The following is a 25892-nucleotide window of genomic DNA, read 5'->3' as shown; positions in this document are numbered from 1 at the left end:
TGGAACGATTCCAAGATACCCGCGTGATCCTAAATTTTTTTAGTGAAATTTGAGAAGAGAAGAGTCAAAACTCTACGTCAGGATGCCTCACCAGAGCGACGAAGGGACTGAGGAGTAAAAAGAATCCAACTCTCCGATATATATAATCCTAAAAGACTCAAAACATTTTTTCTAGACTCAACAACGCCAGCGATTAGATCAAGCAGGGGGCTCCTAAGTCAGGGAAGGCTCTGATACCAACTTGTAACGCCCTTGATGCGGCTATATCTCCCACGTGTCAAAGCACGACTTAGAGGCATAACCGCATTGAAGCAATGTCGCAAGTGAGGAAATCTTCACACAACCCATGTAATACATAAGGGAAAGAGATACATAGTTGGCTTACAATCGCCACTTCACACAATACATGAATAAAGCATTATATCATCCAGATACAATCAAGGTCCGACTACGAAACCAAAATAAAAAAAGACTACCCCAAATGCTACACAGATCCCGATCGTCCCAACTGGGATCCACTACTGATCAACTAGAAACGGAAACAACATAACGAACACGATCTTCATCGAGCTCCTCCTTGAGCTCGGCTGCATCACCTGCACGGTATCATCGGCACCTGCAAACTGGTTTTGGAAGTATCTGTGAGTCACGGGGACTCAGCAATCTCACACCCTTGCGATCAAGACTATTTAAGTTTATAGGTAGGGTAAAAGAGTATGAGGTGGAGCTGCAGCAAGCGACTAGCATATATGGTGGCTACCTTACGCAAAAGAGAGCGAGAAGAGAAGGCAAAAGCACGGTCGAACAACTATGATCAAGAAGTGATCCTAGAACAACCTACGTCAAGCATAACTCCAACACCGTGTTCACTTCCCGGACCCCGCCGAGAAGAGACCATCACGGCTACACACGCGGTTGATGTATTTTAATTAAGATCAACTTCAGGTTTTCTACAACCGGACATTAACAAATTCCCATCTGCCCATAACCGCGGGCACGGCTTTCGAAAGTTCAAAACCCTGCAGGGGTGTCCCAACTTAGCCCATCACAAGCTCTCATGGTCAACGAAGGATATTCCTTCTCCCAAGACAATCCGATCAGACTCGGCTTCCCGGTTACAAGACATCCTCGACAATGGTAAAACAAGTCCAGCAAGACCGCCCGATGCGCCGACATCCCGATAGGAGCTGCACATATCTTGTTCTCAGGGCACACCGAATAAGAAATCCATACAACTAAAACCAGCCCTCGAGTTTCCCCGAGGTGGCGCTGCAAGGGGCTCTAGTTTGGACCAACACTTAGACAAGCACTGGCCCCGGGGGGGGGGTTAAAATAAAGATGACCCTTGGGCTGGCCTAACCCAAGGGAAAAAAAGGCTAGGTGGCGAATGGTAAAACCAAGGTTGGGCCTTGCTGGAGGAGTTTTATTCAAGGCGAACTGTCAAAGGGTTCCCATTATAACCCAACCGTGTAAGGAACGCAAAATCCGGGAACATAACACCAATATGACGGAAACTAGGGCGGCAAGAGTGGAACAAAACACCAGGCATAAGGCCGAGCCTTCCACCCTTTACCAAGTATATAGATGCATTAATTAAATAAGAGATATTGTGATATCCCAACAAAATATCCATGTTCCAACATAGAACAAACTCCAATCTTCACCTGCAACTAACAACGCTATAAGAGGGGCTGAGCAAAGAGGTAACATAGCCAAACAACGGTTTGCTAGGACAAGGTGGGTTAGAGGCTTGGTAAAACAATATGGGAGGCATGATAAGCAAGTGGTAGGTATCGCGGCATAGGCATAGCAAAAGAGCGAGCAACTAGCAAGCAAAGATAGAAGTGATTTCGAGGGTATGGTCATCTTGCCTGAAATCCCGCAAGGAAGAAGAACGAGTCCATGAAGAAGACAAACGGACGTAGCCGAACGGGTCCTCACAAATGCGACATTATCGGAACCAACCTGAAGAAGCGACACCGGAAAGAAGCACACAACATAGTAAACAACCAACACATGAACATGGTATGATATGCGGGATGCGGTATGCGGTGCATATGCATAATTTGGAAAGGAATGATTGAACCTGGCCTCAACATGGAAATCCAAGAGTGCCACTGGAAAGAGGAGTTGATTTCGGTCGAAATCGATATAAAGATCACCGGAATCGGATGCACGGTTTGGAAATGGCAAACAAAACAAATATGGCACCGGTCTGCGATAAACAGCAAGTAGCCTACTAAATACATCAAGATAAATATGCTACTGCACTCAAACATGACAACAAAATACATGGCATGGATCCACTCATGATGCTAGACAAAAGATGAACACTGAGCTATGGCTAATTCACTAAATAGCAAGCTCAAACAAGCATGACAAAAGTGCAAAAGATAACAGGTTTCAAACTTAGTGAAATTAACAGCATGTCAGGAATTTATCATCAGGAAGCAATGTTTAGAGCATGAAAACTACATGCTACATGAACATATCATGGCAAAGCAAGGCATGGCATGAAGCTACCCAAAGCATATAACAAAAGTCCCTTAATGACCATGAGCCAAAAGGGATCAGAAAATATAATTGCGAGCATGTGAACATAGCAAAAACATAAACAGATTCAGACTTTGTGAAAAACTGGAGCATGGCAAAATAGTTAACGAGTAGGCATGTTTACGAGCTCGGTGCACTCACTACAAAGCATGGCATGACAAACTAAGCATACACCCGGCAAATATACACGACATAGAAGCTAGAAATGGCAAGAATAACAACATAGCATGCATGGATGGATAGAGCACCACAATATTAACAAAACATCCTTACTGATCATCCTCAAAAGAGGCACGGATCACTAGGAAAAAACATGAACATATGGCATAAAAATAAGGACAGGCAAGGACTTAGTGAAATTCTAAGTCCCTGAAATCAGCATCATCGAGTAAGCTACTTTGCATGCTTGTGCTAGTCACCACAAAGATCACAAAAATACATGGCATACACCCCTGTAAAGATGGCATGACATTCTACAAAACACATATAGAGCTCAGGGTCATAGCATGCACACATTAATCATGGCAAAAATGACAAAAGTGCATTTGCTGAAACAGATCTGAAACAATCATCACATAGCCCCCTTCCAACAGCATTTCGGGCATCAAGATGAGCTCAAATGAAAATGGGGTAATGAGATGAAATGATGTACTTGTCGAGACGGACATTTTGATATGCTACACACACGAATTGGAGCAACGGTGATGAAGTTATGATGTTATGAACAGAGGCACATGAATCTGGAATCTCAGGACTTAGTGAAAACAAAACACCCGAGCGTAGAATAGCAACAATCGCACGGGGCAGAGGATAGATGCGGGCTCACCATGGGCTCGGCCCAGGACGTGGAGGGGTGAGCCCGGCGCGGCTGGTCCGGAGTCGTGGCCCATGAGGCCTGCTAGGCAGGGAAGGCCCAGGCGGGCGTGGCGCTTCGTCCTCCTCGCGCGCGGGCATGAGCGGGAGGCAGGGAAGGCGGCGCTGCAAGGCTGCCGGCGTGGGGAGGCGCCGAGGCGGTGCTCTTGCACCGGATCCGGATGGATCTGGCCGCAGAGGGCCCGTTCCCGGCGACGAGGTGGCCTGGGGAGGCACGGACGCGGAGATTGAGGCCACCATGGTGCTCCTGTGAGAGAGACAGGGAGAGAAAGAGAAGCATGAGGGAGAGCGGGAACAGACGGGAGGAGGAGAGGCACGAGGCAGCGGGGCACTCAACTCCGGCGAGGTCCGGTCACCGGCGGGGGACTGAGCCGGTGAGGTGCGGCACTGCGAGGAGAGCGGGAGGCGGCGGCGTGGATCTGGCCTCGCACGGGCCCCGGATGGGCTCCGCGGGCCGCAGCGGCGGTGGGAGCTGGCTGGGACGCGTGGCGCTGCGGGATTGGGCGCGGGGGCGGCGGCGATGATGTGGAAGGCTCCCATAGGCTGGAGCGACGTGGCGGCGGCGGCGGACACGTCCAGCGGCGGGACGGACATGTCCGGTGGTGCGAGGAGGAAGACGCTAGGGTTAGACTACGCGGAAATTTCGGAGGAGAGCACAAATATATAGGTAGAGGGAGCTAGGAGAGTCCAAATGAGGTGCGGTTTTCGGCCACGCGATCGTGATCGAACGGCCGAGATGATGGAGATGTCTTAGGTGGGTTTTTGGGACACTTTGGTGGGGTGTTGGGCTGCAACTCACACGAGGCCTTTTCGCTCCCTCGGTTAACCGTTGGAGTATCAAACGAAGTCCAAATGGCACAAAACTTGACAGACGGTCTATCGGTAGTGAACCAAGGCCGCATGGCAAGTCTCGGTCCAATCCGAGAACGTTTAACACCCGCACAGGAAAAGAGGTAGAAAGGGACACCGGGTGACATAGGAGCGCCAGATTGCAAAATGGACAACGGGGAAAATGCTCGGATGCATGAGACAAACATATATGCAAATGAAATGCACATGATGACATGATATGCAATGCATGACACGCAAGCAATGACAAGGCAACAACAATGAATAACTCGAGGACACCTGACACATCGGTCTCGGGGTGTTACAATGACTAGCACATTTAAGTCTAACCCACTTCCTATGCATAGGGGTTTTGTGAGCAAACAACTTGTGGGAACAAGAATCAACTTGCATAGGATGGTAAAACAAGCATAACTTCAAAAATTTAATCACATAGAGAGGAAACTTGATATTATTGCAATTACTACAAGCATATATTCCTCCCTCATAATAATTTTCAGTAGCATCATGAATGAATTCAACAATATAACCATCACATAAAGCATTCTTTTCATGATCTACAAGCATAGAAAGTTTATTACTCTCCACACAAGCAAAATTCTTCTCATGAATAATAGTGGGAGAAAACTCAACAAAATAATTATGATGTGAGGAATAATCCAGTTGAAAACTAAAATCATGATGACAAGTTTCATGGATATCATTATTCTTTATAGCATACAAGTCATCACAATAGTCATCATAGATAGCAACTTTGTTCTCATAATCAATTGGGACCTCTTCCGAAATAGTGGATTCATCACAAAATAAAGTCATGACCTATCCAACTCCACTTTCATCAATATAATCATCATAAATAGGAGGCATGTTTTCATCATAATAAATTTTCTCATCAAAGCTTCGGGGACAAAAAATATCATCTTCATCAAACATAGCTTCCCCAAGCTTGTGGCTTTGCATATCATTAGCATCATGGATATTCAAGGAATTCATACTAACAACATTGCAATCATGCTCATCATTCAAATATTTAGTGCCAAGAATTCTATGTAATTCTTCTTCTACCATTTGAGCACAATTTTCCTTTCCATCATACTCACGAAAGATATTAAAAAGATGAAGCGTATGAGGTAGACTCAATTCCATTTTTATATAGTTTTCTTTTATAAACTAAACTAGTGATAAAACAAGAAACAAAAAGATTCGATTGCAAGATATAAAGATATACCTTCAAGCACTCACCTCCCTGGCAACGGCGCCACAAAAGAGCTTGATGTCTACTAGACAACCTTCTTCTTGTAGACGTTGTTGGGCCTCCAAGTGTAGAGGTTTGTAGGACAGTAGCAAATTTCCCTCAAGTGGATGACTTAAGGTTTATCAATCCGTAGGAGGCGTAGGATGAAGATGGTCTCTCTCAAGCAACCCTGTAACCAAATAACAAAGAGTGTCTTGTGTCCCCAACACACCCAATACAATGGTAAATTGTATAGGTGCACTAGTTCGGCGAAGAGATGGTGAAACCAGTGGTATATGGATAGTAGATAAAGGTTTTTGTAATCTGAAAATATAAAAACAGCAAGGTAACTAATGATAAAAGTGAGCGTAAACGGTATTGCAATGCGTTGAAACAAGGCCTAGGGTTCATACTTTCACTAGTGCAAGTCCTCTCAACAATAATAACATAATTGGATCACATAACTATCCCTCAACATGCAACAAAGAGTCACTCCAAATTCACTAATAGCGGAGAACAAACAAAGAGATTATGACGGGGTACGAAACCACCTCAAAGTTATTCTTTCCAATCAATCCATTAGGCTATTCCTATAAGTGTCACAAACAGCCCTAGAGTTCGTACTAGAATAACACCTTAACACACAAATCAATCAAAACCCTAATGTCACCTAGATACTCCAATGTCACCTCAAGTATCCGTGGGTATGATTATACGATATGCATCACACAATCTTAGATTCATCTATTCAACCAACACAAAGAACTTCAAAGAGTGCCCCAAAGTTTCTATCAGAGAATCACGACGAAAACATGTGCCAACCCCTATGCATAGGTTCATGGGCGGTACCCGCAAGTTGATCACCAAAACATACATCAAGTGAATCACGTGGTATCCCATTGTCACCACAGATACGCATGGCTCGCGATACAAACTAAATCCATTACAAGAGAGTAGAGGGGGGAGAAAACATCATAAGATCCAACTATAATAGCAAAGCTCGCGATACATCAAGATCGTACCACCTCAAGAACACGAGAGAGAGAGAGAGATCAAACACATAGCTACTGGTACATACGCTCAGCCCCAAGGGAGAACTACTCCGTCCTCGTCATGGAGAGCACCGGGATGATGAAGATGGCCACCGGAGAGGGATTGCCCCCTCCGGTAGGGTGCCGGAACGGGTCTAGATTGGCTTTCGGTGGCTACGGAGGCTTCTGGCGGCGGAACTCCCGATCTATTGTGCTCCCCGATCGTTTTAGGGTATATGGAGATATATAGGAGGAAGAAGTACGTCAGGGGGGCACGAGGGGCCCACAAGGGTGGAGGGCGCGCCCCCTACCTCGTGTCGCCCTCGTTTCTTTCCTGACGTGCACTCCAAGTCCATCAGGTTGCTTTCCTTCCAAAAATGAGTCCCGTGAAGTTTCAGGTCAATTGGACTCTGTTTGATTTTCCTTTTCTGCGATACTCTAAAACAAGGAAAAAACAGAAACTGGCACTGGGCTCTGGGTTAATAGGTTAGTCCCAAAAATGATATAAAAGTGTATAATAAAGCCCATAAACATCCAAAACAGTAGATAATATAGCATGGAGCAATCACAAATTATATATACGTTGGAGACGTATCAGTGATGACCTCCCCCAAGATTAAGCTTTTGCAAGCCCAAACCGGTGAAATCATTGTGGCGGTTGGTCAGGAGCCCATCCTTGGCTCCAGTTGGGTAATTTCATGTTCATGTAGGCAGACGTGCCTCGAAGGGACATGGCGAGGTTGCTCATATCATCAATAGAGCACTGGAGGCTCCATAGGTCCGCATGGGTGGTGTAGGCTTCTTGATGTGGCTGCTCTTGGGGCTACTCCTCTTCGTCGTCGGTGGCGAGTTCTTCTTCATCTACATGTTCAGGTTCTGTGCCTCCTTGGTCAAAAGTTTCATCTTCTTCCTATGCAACATAATGCAATTGTCCATGTTCTATGGAGAAATGATTAGGCATAGGAGTGGGCAAGAAGTATGCCACTCCAGGAATTCTTATGCAATGACGACCATGGCTAACTACTACCATTCCAGCTCTAGTAAGAACACGAATATTAACAAGGTTGTTACTGACAATGGGACGAAGGTGATTGTAGTTGACGCCAAGGGAGTTGTTGAACATGGTGATCACTCCTCCACACCCGATTTCTCCTTGTGCCTAATTTGCTTGATGTGCGAGGTGTACTAAAAGTATTTCCCCTAGGTTGGGCGCATAACCAACGTCAATGTTTGCTGCTTGATACGTCTCTATCGTATCTATAATTTTTGATTGTTTCATGCCAATATTCTACAACTTTTATATACTTTTGTCCACATTTTATATTATTTTTGGGACTAACATATTGATCTAGTGCCCAGTGCCAGTTCCTGTTTGTTGCATATTTTTTTGTTTCGCAGAATATCCATATCAAACAAAGTCCAAACACAATAAAAATTTATGGAGATTTATTTTGCAATATATGTGAATTTATGGAAGAAGGATCAATGCAAGACGGTGCTCGAGGGGATCACTAGGCATCAAGGCGCGCCTAGTGGGTCGGGCACGCCATGGTATCTACTGAGCACCTCATAAGTCAGTTGACCCCCTTCTTTCACCGCAAGAAAGATAAATCTGGAAAAAATAGTGTTGAAATTTCAGCCTAATCAGAGTTACGGATCTTCGGGAATTTAAGAAACGGTGAAAGGCCAGAAAACAGGAACACAAAACAGAAGAGAACAGAGATAGAGAGAGAGAGAGATCCAATCTCGGAGGGGATCCAGCCCCTCCGCCACCATGGTGGCCATGGACCAAAGGGGGAACTCTCCTCCCATCAAGGGGGAGGCCAAGGAAGAAGAAGGAGGAGGGGGCTCTCTCCCCCTCTCTCCCGGTGGTGCCGGGGCAATCATCTTGACGGTGATCTACAACAACAACTTCGCCGCCGTCATCACTAACTCTCCCCCCTCTATGCAGCGATATAATGATGTCTACTACACAACTTGTTCTTGTATACTCGTGTTGGGCCTCCAAGCGCAGAGTTTTGTAGGACAGTAGAAAATTTCGCTCAAGTAGATGACCTAAGGTTTATCAATCCGTGTGAGGCATAGGATGAAGATGGTCTCTCTCAAACAACCCTGCAACCAAATAATAAAAAGTCTCTTGTGTCCCCAACACACCAAATAAAATGGTAAATTGTATAGGTGCACTAGTTTGGCGAAGAGATGGTGCTACAAGTGTAATAATGATAGTAGATATTGATTTTTGTAATAGGAACAATAAAATACAGCAAGGTAGCAAGTCACAAAAGTGAGCACAAACGGTATTGCAATGATGGAAAATGATGCCTAGGGTCCGTAATTTCGTTAGTGAAAGCTCTCAATAATGCTAATATAATTGGATCATATAACAGTCCCTCAACCTGCGATGAATAATCACTCCAAAGTTCCTACCTAGCGGAGAACATAAGAAGAAATTTTTAGTAGGGTACGAAACCACCTCAAAGCTATTCTTTCCGATCAATCTATCCTAGAGTTTGTACTAAAATAACACCAAGCTATTCTTTCTGATCGATCTATCCAAGAGTTCGTACTAAAATAACACCATATTATACACATCAACTAACTCTAATGTCACCTAGATACTCCAATGTCACCGCGAGTATCCATGAATTGATTATACGATATGCATCAAACAATTTCAGATTCATAATACTCAATCCAACAGAAAGAATCTCAAAAAGTGCCCCAAGATTTCTACCAGGGAAACAAATACGAGAACGTGCATCAACCCCTATGCATAGATTACTCCAATGCCACCTCGGGAATCCGCGAGTTGAGTGCCAAAACATATATCAAGTGAATCAATATGATACCCCATTATCACCACGGTTATTCATAGCAAGACATACATCAAGTGTTCTTGAATCCATAAAAGTATTCAATCCGATAAGAACAAAATCTCAAAGGGAAAACTCAATTCATCACAAGAAGATAGAGAGGGAAAACACCATATTACCCAACTATATTAACAAAGCCCATGATACATCAAGATCGTGCCATCTTGATACATCTCCAACATATCTATAATTTTTGATTGTTCAATGTTGTTATATTATCATTCTTGGATGTTTTATAATCATTTTATAGTCATTTCATACCATTTTTTGGTACTAACCTATTGACATAGTGCCAAGTGCCAGTTGCTGTTTTTTGCATGTTTTTTACATCACAGGAAATCAATATCAAACGAAGTCCAAACACCGCGAAACCTTTTGTGGTTTTTTTTATGGACTAGAAGACCACCAATGGGCCAGGGCAGCACCTGGAGGGTGCCCCGAGGGGGGCACAACCCACCAGGGCGCGCCTGGGGGCCCAAGCGCTCCTAGGTGGGTTGTGCCCACCTCGATGGCCTCCCGCACCCCCTCTTTACCCTATAAATTCACAAATATTCCAAAAATCCTAGGGGTTAACCTAGATCAGAAGTTCCACCGCCGCAAGGCTCTATAGCCTCCGAAAACCAATCTAGACCCTTTCCGGCACCCTGCCAGAGGGAGGGAATCATCTCCGGTGGCCATCTTCATCATCCTGGCGGCCACCACGATGAGGAGGGAGTAGTCCACCCTCGGGGCTGAGGGTTTGTACCAGTAGCTATGTGTTTAATCTCTCTCTCTCTCTCTCGTGTTCTTGAAATGTCATGAGCTTGATGTATCGCGGGCTTTTTTAATATAGTTGGATCATACGATGTTTTCCCCTCTCTATCTTGTTGTGATGAATTGAGTTTTTCCCTTTGAGGTTTCGTTGTTATCGGATTGAATACTTTAATGGATTTGAGAACACTTGATATATGTCTTGCAATTGAGTACCCATGGTGACAATGGGGGTATCGTATTGATTCACTTGATATATGTTTTGGCACTCAACTCGCAGACTCCCGAGGTGACATTGGGGTAATCTATGCATAGGGGTTGATGCACGTTCTTGTCTTTGTTTCTCCGGTAGAAATCTTGGGGCGCTCTTTGAAGTTCTTTGTGTTGGATTGAATATTATGAAACTGAATTTGCTTTGGTGTTATTTTAGTACGAACTCTTGGTTAGATCAATCAGAAAGAATAGCTTCGTGTTATTTTAGTATGAACTCTAGAATAGATTGATCGGAAAGAATAGCTTTGAGGTGGTTTCGTACCCTACAAACAATTATGTCTTATGTTCTCTACTAGAACTTTGGAGTGATTCTTGCACTGGTACGCGTTGGTCCTAAACAAACGGTTTTTAACCCCTTTCTGCGACGGCATTCGGAACCGCCGCCAAGTGAGTGTGGGCGATAGGGGGGTCCTTCCCACACGACCCAGAAACCGTTGGGGATATGCCTTCCTGGCACACACGCTCGGCAAAATGAGGTAGTGTGCGACCGGCGAGCACTCAAATACAGAAATATGTACAGTAGTGCTAAAAAATACAATTATACATGCGAAATCATTTCCAGTCGTAAGTACATCCCACACAGTTAGTTCGTATATACATCCCACACAGTCACTACAAGGAAAACGTTTGCGCAAGGTGGTGTAATGCAAACAGTTTTGAAGAGAATGTCGTGTGTGATTGTTCATTGATCCAACACGGTTTATTCCTAGAAACTGTGTGCGTTGCCTAAGGTCATTGCCCATGGTGGTTTCTCGTTAACCGTTTGCAATAGGAAAACCCAATTAGCAAGCTAATTGGCCAATTAGCGGGCTAATTGCCCTATTATTAATAATCCATTTACTAATCTAATTGACATTCATATTAAGCACATAATATATTCCATTTTCATATTAAGGAAGCAGGATTTCATAATTGAAATACATCGGAGCACAACATGATATAGCTTCAGCACTCAACTACCCCATTACACAACTGCACCAGCAGCAAGTTTCACATGCAACATCTAGAACCTTTCAAAATTAGCATCATAGACGGTACATAGAGAGATGCATCTCATCTGGAAAACTACTGAAGCGGAAGGCGAATATTGAGCCTTCATTCATGTTGAAGGTCTTTGCAACTTTAGGCCAGTGCCTGTGGATGATTTACCGTCCATCCTTCAACCTCTTTAGGAACACTTCAATATTGAACCGTGGGTGTTGTATGAAAACTTTCCTCGCCTCCTGACCACGGAGGTGGTTTGAGAGGTAATCATCAGTGAAGCCTGAAAACAAGGATGTGCATAAATATCTTCTCTATATTGGAAATGGGGAAAAGGATACAAAAAGGCAAGGTATAATAGTTAGTACCATCTTGTAAACATCAGTGCTTCCCATTGTTTCCCTGCAACACATATAAGCTAGTTAGTAATCAGGTTAAGTAAGGGTTCGCATGCTATCAGTAAAATATATTGATGATAAATAAGCACATTGCAGATTCATCATATTAATTCAAGCCACATGGAAAACCCATCCAAACCAAGCATGATTAAGAACTAGGAAATATAGCACTTGTATATGTTTCTCATGTATTAAGTGCAGCCCAATTCGATTTATTCCTCACATGGTATACAATAACAGAATGCAGCCACAACAATTGAACATCGCATTGTAGAATTGAACCAAGAAGTTTACTAAACACCACAACAAATGAACCAAACGTTAACTGAGCACCATATTGCACAATATAACATACTCCTAATAGAAGATCAGACAGTTGACCAAACCAAGCATGCTTAACAACTTGGAAATATAGCAATTGTATTTGTTTCTCATGTATTTAGTACATCCAAATTTGATTTATTCCTCACATGGTATACAATAAGAGAATGTAACCATAGTAATTGAACATCACATTGCAGAATTGAACCAAGCAGTTAACTAAACACCATAACAAATGAACCAAACGTTAAGTGAGCACCACATTGCACAATATAACATACTCCTAATAGAAGATCAGAGAGTTAACCAAACCAAGCATGCTTAACAACTTGGAAATATAGCAATTGTATTTGTTTCTCATGTATTTAGTACATCCAAATTTGATTTATTCCTCACATGGTATACAATAACATAATGCAGCCACAACAATTGAACATCGCATTGTAGAATTGAACCAAGCAGTTAACTAATCACCACAACAAGTGAACCAAGCCACAACAAATGAACCAATCAGTTAACTAAACACCAATTGAACAATATAACATACTCCTAATAGAAGATCAGACAGTTAACCAAACCAAGCATGCTTAACAACTTGGAAATATTGCACCCTGAAGAATTGAACATCACATTTGCAGAATTGAACCAAGCAGTTAATTAAACACCACATTGCACGACATGTAGAACATATACACTATAACAGAAGAATGTATGGTAAATGTAGATACCACAATTCAGTAGAATTTGTTAAGGAAATACAATAGCTAGCAAACTGAACATGGGTCCTTATAGTGAGCTAATAAGACAAGCTACTCCTCATTGTCAGAGATATCGATGATGATTGGCTCGTTGGACATGGAAGAGGGTGAGGCCTCTGCATCATGGGTGCCCTCGTTGTAGTGGTGAGTTGCCTGAGCCGCTCCAGGCACCAATCCGCTGGCTCTCGAGATGAGGTAAGCACGTGCACGCTGAGAAAACACCTCGCAGTCTTCATCGAAGGCACCGACGGTGGCATCGAGAAAACGCTATGAACTGTCGTTTAAAGTATCCAACCGCGTCGCGGCATCGGCGCGCGAGGTGTCAACGGTGGCCTCGACGGTGAGGTGCTCCTCCAAGATCTGGGGGTCAGCACGAATGGCAGCCATCGCGACCTCATCCGCGCGTGCGGCCACGATTTGCTTCTCCGTTGCCAAATGCTCCTTGAGGTCCTAGCTATACTGCGTGCACCATGGCTTAGGCCAACGCTTATTTGGTGGAGGGGTCGCTGATTTGGGTGGAAGGTGTCGCGCTCACATCGGCGGTCGGGGCATGTGGGATGTGGAAGGAGGAGGAGGATGGGGGTCGGGTGTGGATTACCAACCTCGATAGGCGAGGTCGAGCAACGTGAAGGAGGGTCGCCGACGAGGAGGCAGCGGCGCTGCAAGCAAGGAGTGAAGGTTTAAATGTGGAAAGGAAGGCGGAAACAGGGGAAATGTGGCTTTTGGTAAGGGGGAGGGGGCGGGGAGGTAGATATTTTCGCGGAAGGCAAATATTTGGAATCGCTTCAGCCAATAAACTGGCATGGAAAGTGTCATCATACACGATCCCTTATTCAGACACGGTCCGAAGATATTTTGTGCTGCATCTCAAACGGTTGGTTATAATAAATTGTGTGGGATCTACTCTATTTTTCGTCTTGATATGAATTACATAATGGGGTCACAATAGCCATGGACGGTGTTTCAATTCTTAGAACTTTTATCTGCAGTGAACATGCAACTATAGGTGTGTAGTAAAAAAATGGAATTATTCAAGGTTCGTTTGGACATTTTTATGCATTAAGTGAGTTTTCAATGCATTTATGCGCATAATTCAAATTTGAACACCATGAACATGCTCCAGTGCATATAAAGTGGTTGAAAAATCAAATCTTTGTCCTTGGGTGCATGCTTAGGTCCCATGCAAGAAATGGGAATGAATGTCAAACACCCTGCCACCGTCACTCGGCTGCAAACATTGAGATGCCTGGTTTTTAAATTCTAGTAAATCCAAAACTCATCTGATATTCATGAAACTTGGCATGCTATCATGGAGCAGCATCAACATGTCGTGGTAAATTTTTTGTCCCATTCGGGGCAGGTTTGGGTGTATGCTTCTCACAAAGTAGAGCTTCTCACAAGAAGCATGATGGTTTTCGGTAGGGAACGCCCCACCTTTGGGGAAGAAACGATATCCATTGCCTCTCATTGCTTTCAAATTTTTTTCTTGTGTCAACATAGAACAACAGGAGTGTTGTGTGTATTTTTGTGATTTTTCATGGTTCGTTTGGACATTTTATCCATTATCCGAGTTTTCAGTGCATTTATGTGCATAATTCAAATTTGAACTACATGCGCATGCTCCAGCGCATATAAATTGGTTGAAAAAAATCAAATATGTGCCCTTGGGTGCATGCCTAGGTCCCATGCAGGAAATGGGAATGAATTTCAAACACCAGGGCACCGTTGATTGCCACAAAACATTGAGATGCCTGGTTTTTAAATTTCGGTAAATCCAAATTTCGTCTGAAATTCGTGAAACTTGGCATGCTATCATGGAGCGGTATCAACATGCCGTGGTAAAATTTTTGCCCCATTTGGGGCAGGTTTGGGTATATGCTTCTCACAAACTGGAGCTTCTCACAACAAGCATGATGGTTTTCGATAGGGAATGCCCCACCTTTTGGGACGAAAGGATATCCATTGCCTCTTATTGTTTTCAATTTTTTTTCTAGTGTCAACATAGAACAACAGGAGTGTTGTGTGAATTTTTGTGATTTTTCGGGGTTCATTTGGTCATTTTATGCATTATCTGAGTTTTCAAAGCATTTTTGTGCATAATTCAAATTTGAACTACATGCGCTTGCTCTAGTGCATATAAATTGGTTGAAAAATCAAATTTGTGTCCTTGGGTGCATGCTTAGGTCCCATACAAGAAATGGGAATGAATTTCAAACACGAGAGCACCATTGATTGTCGGCAAAACAATGAGATGCCTGGTTTTTAAATTGTAGTAAATTAAAAAACCGTCTGAAATTTATGAAACTTGGCATGCTATCATGGAGCGGCATCAACATGCTGTGGTAAATTTTTTGTCCCATTTGGGGCAGGTTTGGGTAAATGCTTCTCACAAACCGAAGCTTCTCACAACAAGCATGATGGTTTTTGGTAGGGAAAGCCCCACCTTTAGGGACGAAACGATATCCATTGCCTCTTGTTGCTTTCAATTATTTTTTTCTCATGTCAACATAGAACAACAGCAGTGTTGTGTGTATTTTTCTAATTTTTCGGGGTTCGTTTGGACATTTTTATGCATTATCTGAGTTTTCAATGCATTTATGTGCATAATTCAAATTTGAACTACATGTGCATACTCCAGTGCATATAAATTGGTTGAAAAATCAAATATGTGTCCTTGGGTGCATGCTTAGGTCCCATGCAAGAAATGGGAATGAATTTCAAACTCCAGGCACCGTTGATTGCCGGCAAAACATTGAGATGTCTGGTTTTAAATTCTAGTGAATCCAAAACTCGTGTGGAATTCATGAAACTTGGCATGCTATCATGGAGCAGCATCAACATGCCGTGGTAATAAGTTTGTCCCATTTGGGGAATGTTTAGGTATATGCTTCACACAAACCGGAGCTTCTCACAACAATCATGATGGTTTTCGGTAGGGAACGTCCCTCCTTCATGGATGAAGCGATATCCATTGCCTCTTATTGCTTTCAATTTTTTTTCTCGTGTCAACATAGAACAACAGGAGTGTTGTTTGAATTTTTGTGATTTTTCGGGGTTCGTTTGGATATTTTTGTGCATTACCTGAGTTTTCAATGCATTTATGTGCATAATTCAAATTTGAACTACACGCACATGCTCTAGTGCATATAAATTGGTTGAAAAATCTAATCTGTGTCGTTGGGTGCATGCTTAGGTCCCATGCAAGAAATGGGAATGAATTTCAAACACCAGGGCACTGTTGATTGCCAGCAAAACATTGAGATGCTAGGTTATTAAATTCTAGTAAATCCAAAACTCGTCTGAAATTCATGAAACTTGGCATGCTATCAGGGAGCGACATCAACATGCCGTGGAATTTTTTTTGTCCCATTTGGGGCAGGTTTGGGTATATGCTTCTCACAAACTAGAGCTTCTCACAACAAGCATGATGGTTTTCGATAGGGAACGCCCCACCTTTCAGGATGAAACGATATCCATTGCCTCTTATTGCTTTCAATTTTTTTTCTCATGTCAACATAGAACAACAGGAGTGTTGTGTGAATTTTTGTTATTTTTCGGGGTTCGTTTGGACATTTTTATGCATCATCTAAGTTTAAATGCATTTTTGTGCATAATTCAAATTTGAACGACACGCGCATGCTCTAGTGCATATAAATTGGTTGAAAACTCAAATCTGTGTCCTTTGGTGCATGCTTAGGCCCCATGCAAGAAATGAGAATGAATTTCAAACACCAGGGCACCGTTGATTGCCCGCAAAACATTGAGATGCCTGGTTTTTAAATTGTAGTAAATCCAAAACTCGTCTAAAATTCGTGATACTTGGCATGTTATCATGGAGCGGCATCAATATGCCGAGGTAAATTTTTTGTCCCATTTGGGGTAGGTTTGGGTATATGCTTCTCACAACAAGCATGATGGTTTTCGACAGGGAATGCCCAACCTTTCGGGACGAAATGATATCCATTGCCTCTTATTGCTTTCATTTTTTTTTCTCGTGTCAACATAGAACAACAGGAGTGTTGTGTGAATTTTTGTGATTTTTCGGGGTTCGTTTGGACATTTTTCTCCACTATCCAAGTTTTCAATGCATTTTTTGGCATAATTCCAATTTGGACTACATGCGCATGGTCTAGTGCATATAAATTGGTTGAAAAACCAAATCTGTGTCCTTGGGTGCATGCTTAGGTCCCATGCAAGAAACGGGAATGAATTTCAAACTCCAGGGCACCGTTGATTGCCGGCAAAACATTGAAATGCCTGGTTTTTAAATTCTAGTAAATCCAAAACTCGTGTGGAATTCATGAAACTTGGCATGCTATCATGGAGCGGCATCAACATGCCGTGGTAAAAAGTTTGTCCCATTTGGGGCAGGTTTGGGTATATGCTTCTCACAAACCGGAGCTTCTCACAACAAGCATGATGGTTTTCGGTAGGGAATGTCCCTCCTTAGTGGACGAAATGATATCCATTGCCACTTATTGCTTTAAAATTTTTTTCTCGTGTCAACATAGAACAACAGGAGTGTTGTGTGAATTTTTGTTATTTTTCGGGGTTCATTTGGACATTTTTGTGCATTATCTGAGTTTTCAATGCATTTATGTGCATAATTCAAATGTGAACTACACGCGCATGCTCCAGCGCATATAAATTGGTTGAAAAATCTAATCTGTGTCCTTGGGTGGATGCTTAGGTCCCATGCAAGAAATGGGAATGAATTTCAAACACCAGGGCGCCGTTGATTGTCGGAAAAACATTGAGATGCCTGGTTATTAAATTCTAGTAAATCCAAAACTCGTCTGAAATTCATGAAATTTGGCATGCAATCATGGAGCAGCATCAACATGGCGTGGTAAAAAGTTTGTCCCATTTGGGGCAGGTTTGGGTATATGCTTCTCACAAACCGGAGCTTCTCAGAACAAGCATGATGGTTTTCGGTAGGGAACGTCCCTCCTTCGTGGACGAAGCGATATCCATTGCCTCTTATTACTTTCAAATTTTTTTCTCGTGTCAACATAGAACAACAGGAGTGTAGTGTGAATTTTTGTGATTTTTCGGGGTTCGTTTGGACATTTTTCTCCATTATCTAAGTTTTCAATGCATTTTTTTGCATACTTCAAATTTGAACTACATGCGCATGCTCCAGTGCATATAAATTGGTTAAAAAATCAAATCTATGTCCTTGGGTGCATGCTTAGGTCCCATGCAAAAAATAGGAATGAATTTCAAACAACAGGGCACCGTTGATTACCGGCAAAACATTGAGATGCCTGGTTTTTAAATTCCGGTAAATCCAAAACTCGTCTGAAATTCATGAAACTTGGCATGCTATCAGGGAGCGACATCAACATGCCGTGGTAAAAATTTTGTCCCATTTGGGGCTGGTTTGGGTATATGCTTCTCACAAACTGGAGCTTCTCACAACAAGCATGATGGTTTTCGATAGGGAACGCCCCACCTTTTTGGACGAAACGATATCCATTGCCTCTTATTGCTTTCAATTTTTTTCTCTTGTCAATAAAGAACAACAGGAGTGTTGTGTGAATTTTTCTGATTTTTCGGGGTTCATTTGGACATTTTTATGCATTATCTGAGTTTTCAATGCATTTATGTGCATAATTCCAATTTGAACTACATGCGCATGCTCTAGTGCATATAAATTGGTCGAAAAATCAAATTTGTGTCCTTGGGTGCATGCTTAGGTCCCATGCAAGAAATGGGAATGTATTTCAAACACCAGGGCACCGTTGATTGCCGGCAAAACATTGAAATGCCTGGTTTTTAAATTCTAGTAAATCCAAAACTCGTGTGGAATTCATGAAACTTGGCATGCTATCATGGAGCGGCATCAACATGTCGTGGTAAAAAGTTTGTCCCATTTGGGGCAGGTTTGGGTATATGCTTCTCACAACAAGCATGATGGTTTTCGGTAGGGAACGTCCCTCCTTCGTGGACGAAATGATATCCATTGGCTCTTATTGCTTTCAAATTTTTTTCTCGTGTCAACATAGAACAAAAGGAGTGTTGTGTGAATTTTTGTGATTTTTCGGGGTTCGTTAGGACATTTTTGTGCATTATCTGAGTTGTCGATGTATTTATGTGCATAATTAAAATTTGAACTACACGCGCATGCTCCAGTGCATATAAATTGGTTGAAAAATCTAATCTGTCTCCTTGGGTGAATGCTTAGGTCCCATGCAAGAAATGGGAATGAATTTCAAACACCAGGGCGCCGTTGATTGCCGGCAAAACATTGAGATGCATGGTTATTAAATTCTAGTAAATCCAAAACTCGTCCGAAATTCATGAAACTTGGCATGCTATCATGGAGCAGCATCAACATGCATGTCGTGGTAAAAAGTTTGTCCCATTTGGGGCAGGTTTGGTATATGCTTCTCACAAACCGGAGCTTCTCACAACAAGGATGATGGTTTTCGGTAGGGAACGTCCCTCCTTCGTGGACGAAGCGATATCCATTGCCTCTTATTGCTTTCAATTTTTTTCTCGTGTCAACATAGAACAACAGGAGTGTTGTGTGAATTTTTGTGATTTTTCGGGGTTCGTTTGGATATTTTTCTCCATTATCTAAGTTTTCAACGCATTTTTTTGCATACTTCAAATTTGAACTACATGCGCATGCTCGAGTGCATATAAATTGGTTAAAAAATCAAATCTATGTCCTTGGGTGCATGCTTAGGTCCCATGCAAAAAATAGGAATGAATTTCAAACAATAGGGCACCGTTGATTGCCGGCAAAACATTGAGATGCCTGGTTTTTAAATTCCGGTAAATCCAAAACTCGTCTGAAATTCGTGAAACTTGGCATGCTATCATGGAGCGGCATCAACATGCCGTGGTAAATTTTTTTGTTCCATTTGGGGCAGGTTTGGGTATATGCTTCTCACAAACTGGAGCTTCTCACGACAAGCATGATGGTTTTCGGTAGGGAACGCCCCACCTTTGGGGACGAAACGATATCCATTGCCTCTTATTGATTTCAATTTTTTTTCTTGTGTCAACATAGAACAACAGGAGTGCTGTTTGAATTTTTGTGATTTTTAGGGTTCGTTTGGACATTTTTATGCATTACCTGAGTTTTCAATGCATTTATGTGCATAATTCAAATTTGAACTACACGTGCATGCTCCAGTGCATATAAATTGGTTGAAAAATCTAATCTGTGTCCTTGGGTGCATTCTTAGGTCACATGCAAGAAATGGGAATGAATTTCAAACAGCAGGGCGCCGTTGATTGCCGGCAAAACATTGAGATGCCTGGTTATTAAATTCTAGTAAATCCAAAACTTGTCTGAAATTCATGAAACTTGGCATGCTATCAGGGAGCGACATCAACATGCCGTGGTAAAAATTTTGTCCCATTTGGGGCAGGTTTGGGTATATGCTTCTCACAAACTGGAGCTTCTCGCAACAAGCATGATGGTTTTCAATAGGGAACGCCCCACCTTTTTGGACGAAACGATATCCATTGCCTCTTATTGCTTTCAATTTTTTTCTCTGGTCAATAAAGAACAACAGGAGTGTTGTGTGAATTTTTCTGATTTTTCGGGGTTCATTTGGACATTTTTATGCATTATCTGAGTTTTCAATGCATTTATGTGCATAATTCCAATTTGAACTACATGCGCATGCTCTAGTGCATATAAATTGGTTGAAAAATCAAATCTGTATCCTTGGGTGCATGCTTAGGTCCCATGCAAGAAATGGGAATGTATTTCAAACACCAAGGCACCGTTGATTGCCGGCAAAACATTGAAATGCCTGGTTTTTAAATTCTAGTAAATCCAAAACTCGTGTGGAATTCATGAAACTTGGCATGCTATCATGGAGCGGCATCAACATGTCGTGGTAAAAAGTTTGTCCCATTAAAAACTAGAGCTTCTCACAACAAGCATGATGGTTTTCGATAGGGAACGCCCCACCTTTCAGGATGAAACGATATCCATTGCCTCTTATTGCTTTCAAATTTTTTTCTCATGTCAACATAGAACAACAGGAGTGTTGTGTGAATTTTTGTGATTTTTCGGGGTTCGTTTGGACATTTTTATGCATCATCTAAGTTTCAATGCATTTTTGTGCATAATTCAAATCTGAACTACACGCGCATGCTCCAGTGCATATAAATTGGTTGAAAAATCAAATCTATGTCCTTTGGTGCATGCTTAGGCCCCATGCAAGTAATGAGAATGAATTTCAAACACCAGTGCGCCGTTGATTGCCCGCAAAACATTGAGATGCCTGGTTTTAAATTGTAGTAAATCCAAAACTCGTGTAAAATTCGTGATACTTGGCATGCTATCATGGAGCGGCATCAATATGTCGAGGTAAATTTTTTGTCCCATTTGGGGTAGGTTTGGGTATATGCTACTCACAACAAGCATGATGGTTTTCAACAGGGAACGCCCAACCTTTCGGGACGAAATGATATCCATTGCCTCTTATTGCTTTCAATTTTTTTTCTCGTGTCAACATAGAACAACAGGAGTGTTGTGTGAATTTTTGTGATTTTTCGGGGTTCGTTTGGACATTTTTATGCATCATCTAAGTTTCAATGCATTTTTGTGCATAATTCAAATTTGAACGACACGCGCATGCTCTAGTGCATATAAATTGGTTGAAAACTCAAATCTGTGTCCTTTGGTGCATGCTTAGGCCCCATGCAAGAAATGAGAATGAATTTCAAACACCAGAGCACCGTTGATTGCCCGCAAAACATTGAGATGCCTGGTTTTTAAATTGTAGTAAATCCAAAACTCGTCTAAAATTCGTGATACTTGGCATGTTATCATGGAGCGGCATAAATATGCCGAGGTAAATTTTTTGTCCCATTTGGGGTAGGTTTGGGTATATGCTTCTCACAACAAGCATGATGGTTTTCGACAGGGAATGCCCAACCTTTCGGGACGAAATGATATCCATTGCCTCTTATTGCTTTCATTTTTTTTTCTCGTGTCAACATAGAACAACAGGAGTGTTGTGTGAATTTTTGTGATTTTTCGGGGTTTGTTTGGACATTTTTCTCCACTATCCAAGTTTTCAATGCATTTTTTGGCATAATTCCAATTTGAACTACATGCGCATAGTCTAGTGCATATAAATTGGTTGAAAAACCAAATCTGTGTCCTTGGGTGCATGCTTAGGTCCCATGCAAGAAACGGGAATGAATTTCAAACTCCAGGGCACCGTTGATTGCCGGCAAAACATTGAAATGCCTGGTTTTTAAATTCTAGTAAATCCAAAACTCGTGTGGAATTCATGAAACTTGGCATGCTATCATGGAGCGGCATCAACATGCCGTGGTAAAAAGTTTGTCCCATTTGGGGCAGGTTTGGGTATATGCTTCTCACAAACCGGAGCTTCTCACAACAAGCATGATGGTTTTCGGTAGGGAATGTCCCTCCTTAGTGGACGAAATGATATCCATTGCCACTTATTGCTTTAAATTTTTTTTCTCGTGTCAACATAGAACAACAGGAGTGTTGTGTGAATTTTTGTTATTTTTCGGGGTTCGTTTGGACATTTTTGTGCATTATCTGAGTTTTCAATGCATTTATGTGCATAATTCAAATGTGAACTACACGCGCATGCTCCAGTGCATATAAATTGGTTGAAAAATCTAATCTGTGTCCTTGGGTGCATGCGTAGGTCCCATGCAAGAAATGGGAATGAATTTCAAACACCAGGGCGCCGTTGATTGTCGGCAAAACATTGAGATGCCTGGTTATTAAATTCTAGTAAATCCAAAACTCGTCTGAAATTCATGAAATTTGGCATGCAATCATGGAGCAGCATCAACATGGCGTGGTAAAAAGTTTGTCCCATTTGGGGCAGGTTTGGGTATATGCTTCTCACAAACCGGAGCTTCTCAGAACAAGCATGATGGTTTTCGGTAGGGAACGTCCCTCCTTCGTGGACGAAGCAATATCCATTGCCTCTTATTACTTTCAATTTTTTTTCTCGTGTCAACATAGAACAACAGGAGTGTAGTGTGAATTTTTGTGATTTTTCGGGGTTCGTTTGGACATTTTTCTCCATTATCTATGTTTTCAACGCATTTTTTTGCATACTTCAAATTTGAACTACATGCGCATGCTCCAGTGCATATAAATTGGTTAAAAAATCAAATCTATGTCCTTGGGTGCATGCTTAGGTCCCATGCAAAAAATAGGAATGAATTTCAAACAACAGGGCACCGTTGATTACCGGCAAAACATTGAGATGCCTGGTTTTTAAATTCCGGTAAATCCAAAACTCGTCTGAAATTCGTGAAACTTGGCATGCTATCATGGAGCGGCATCAACATGCCGTGGTAAATTTTTTTGTTCCATTTGGGGCAGGTTTGGGTATATGCTTCTCACAAACCGGAGCTTCTCACGACAAGCATGATGGTTTTCGGTAGGGAACGCCCACCTTTGGGGACGAAACGATATCCATTGCCTCTTATTGATTTCAATTTTTTTTCTTGTGTCAACATAGAACAACAAGAGTGTTGTTTGAATTTTTGTGATTTTTAGGGTTCGTTTGGACATTTTTATGCATTACCTGAGTTTTCAATGCATTTATGTGCATAATTCAAATTTGAACTACACGCGCATGATCCAGTGCATATAAATTGGTTGAAAAATCTAATTTGTGTCCTTGGGTGCATGCTTAGGTCGCATGCAAGAAATGGGAATGAATTTCAAACACCAGGGCGCCGTTGATTGCTGGCAAAACATTGAGATGCCTGGTTATGAAATTCTAGTAAATCCAAAACTTGTCTGAAATTCATGAAACTTGGCATGCTATCAGGGAGCGACATGAACATGCCGTGGTAAAATTTTTGTCCCATTTGGGGCAGGTTTGGGTATATGCTTCTCACAAACTGGAGCTTCTCACAACAAGCATGATGGTTTTCGATAGGGAACGCCCCACCTTTTTGGACGAAACGATATCCATTGCCTCTTATTGCTTTCAATTTTTTTCTCTGGTCAATAAAGAACAACAGGAGTGTTGTGTGAGTTTTTCTGATTTTTCGGGGTTCATTTGGACATTTTTATGCATTATCTGAGTTTTCAATGCATTTATGTGCATAATTCCAATTTGAACTACATGCGCATGCTCTAGTGCATATAAATTGGTCGAAAAATCAAATCTGTGTCCTTGGGTGCATGCTTAGGTCCCATGCAAGAAATGGGAATGTATTTCAAACACCAGGGCACCGTTGATTGCCGGCAAAACATTGAAATGCCTGGTTTTTAAATTCTAGTAAATCCAAAACTCGTGTGGAATTCAGGAAACTTGGCATGCTATCATGGAGCGGCATCAACATGTCGTGGTAAAAAGTTTGTCCCATTTGGGGCAGGTTTGGGTATATGCTTCTCACAACAAGCATGATGGTTTTCGGTAGGGAACGTCCCTCCTTCGTGGACGAAATGATATCCATTGGCTCTTATTGCTTTCAAATTTTTTTCTCGTGTCAACATAGAACAAAAGGAGTGTTGTGTGAATTTTTGTGATTTTTCGGGGTTCGTTTGGACATTTTTGTGCATTATCTGAGTTTTCGATGTATTTATGTGCATAATTCAAATTTGAACTACACGCGCATGCTCCAGTGCATATAAATTGGTTGAAAAATCTAATCTGTGTCCTTGGGTGCATGCTTAGGTCCCATGCAAGAAATGGGAATGAATTTCAAACACCAGGGCGCCGTTGATTGCCGGCAAAACATTGAGATGCATGGTTATTAAATTCTAGTAAATCCAAAACTCGTCCGAAATTCATGAAACTTGGCATGCTATCATGGAGCAGCATCAACATGCATGTCGTGGTAAAAAGTTTGTCCCATTTGGGGCAGGTTTGGTATATGCTTCTCACAAACCGGAGCTTCTCACAACAAGGATGATGGTTTTCGGTAGGGAACGTCCCTCCTTCGTGGACGAAGCGATATCCATTGCCTCTTATTGCTTTCAATTTTTTTTCTCGTGTCAACATAGAACAACAGGAGTGTTGTGTGAATTTTTGTGATTTTTCGGGGTTCGTTTGGATATTTTTCTCCATTATCTAAGTTTTCAATGCATTTTTCTGCATACTTCAAATTTGAACTACATGCGCATGCTCCAGTGCATATAAATTGGTTAAAAAATCAAATCTATGTCCTTGGGTGCATGCTTAGGTCCCATGCAAAAAATAGGAATGAATTTCAAACAATAGGGCACCGTTGATTGCCGGCAAAACATTGAGATGCCTGGTTTTTAAATTCCGGTAAATCCAAAACTCGTCTGACATTCGTGAAACTTGGCATGCTATCATGGAGCGGCATCAACATGCCGTGGTAAAATTTTTTGTTCCATTTGGGTCAGGTTTGGGTATATGCTTCTCACAAACTGGAGCTTCTCACGAGAAGCATGATGGTTTTCGGTAGGGAATGCCCCACCTTTGGGGACGAAACGATATCCATTGCCTCTTATTGATTTCAATTTTTTTTCTTGTGTCAACATAGAACAACAGGAGTGCTGTTTGAATTTTTGTGATTTTTAGGGTTCGTTTGGACATTTTTATGCATTACCTGAGTTTTCAATGCATTTATGTGCATAATTCAAATTTGAACTACACGCGCATGCTCCAGTGCATATAAATTGGTTGAAAAATCTAATCTGTGTCCTTGGGTGCATTCTTAGGTCACATGCAAGAAATGGGAATGAAATTCAAACACCAGGGTGCCGTTGATTGCCGGCAAAACATTGAGATGCCTGGTTATTAAATTCTAGTAAATCCAAAACTTGTCTGAAATTCATGAAACTTGGCATGCTATCAGGGAGCGACATCAACATGCCGTGGTAAAATTTTTGTCCCATTTGGGGCAGGTTTGGGTATATGCTTCTCACAAAATGGAGCTTCTCACAACAAGCATGATGGTTTTCGATAGGGAACGCCCCACCTTTTTGGACGAAACGATATCCATTGCCTCTTATTGCTTTCAATTTTTTTCTCTTGTCAATAAAG

Source organism: Triticum urartu, chromosome 7A, assembly GCF_056163025.1.
Source record: "Triticum urartu cultivar PI428250 chromosome 7A, HENAU_Tu73, whole genome shotgun sequence".
In the NCBI taxonomy this organism is placed as follows: Eukaryota; Viridiplantae; Streptophyta; class Magnoliopsida; order Poales; family Poaceae; genus Triticum; species Triticum urartu.
Note: the sequence above shows the minus strand (reverse complement) of the source record.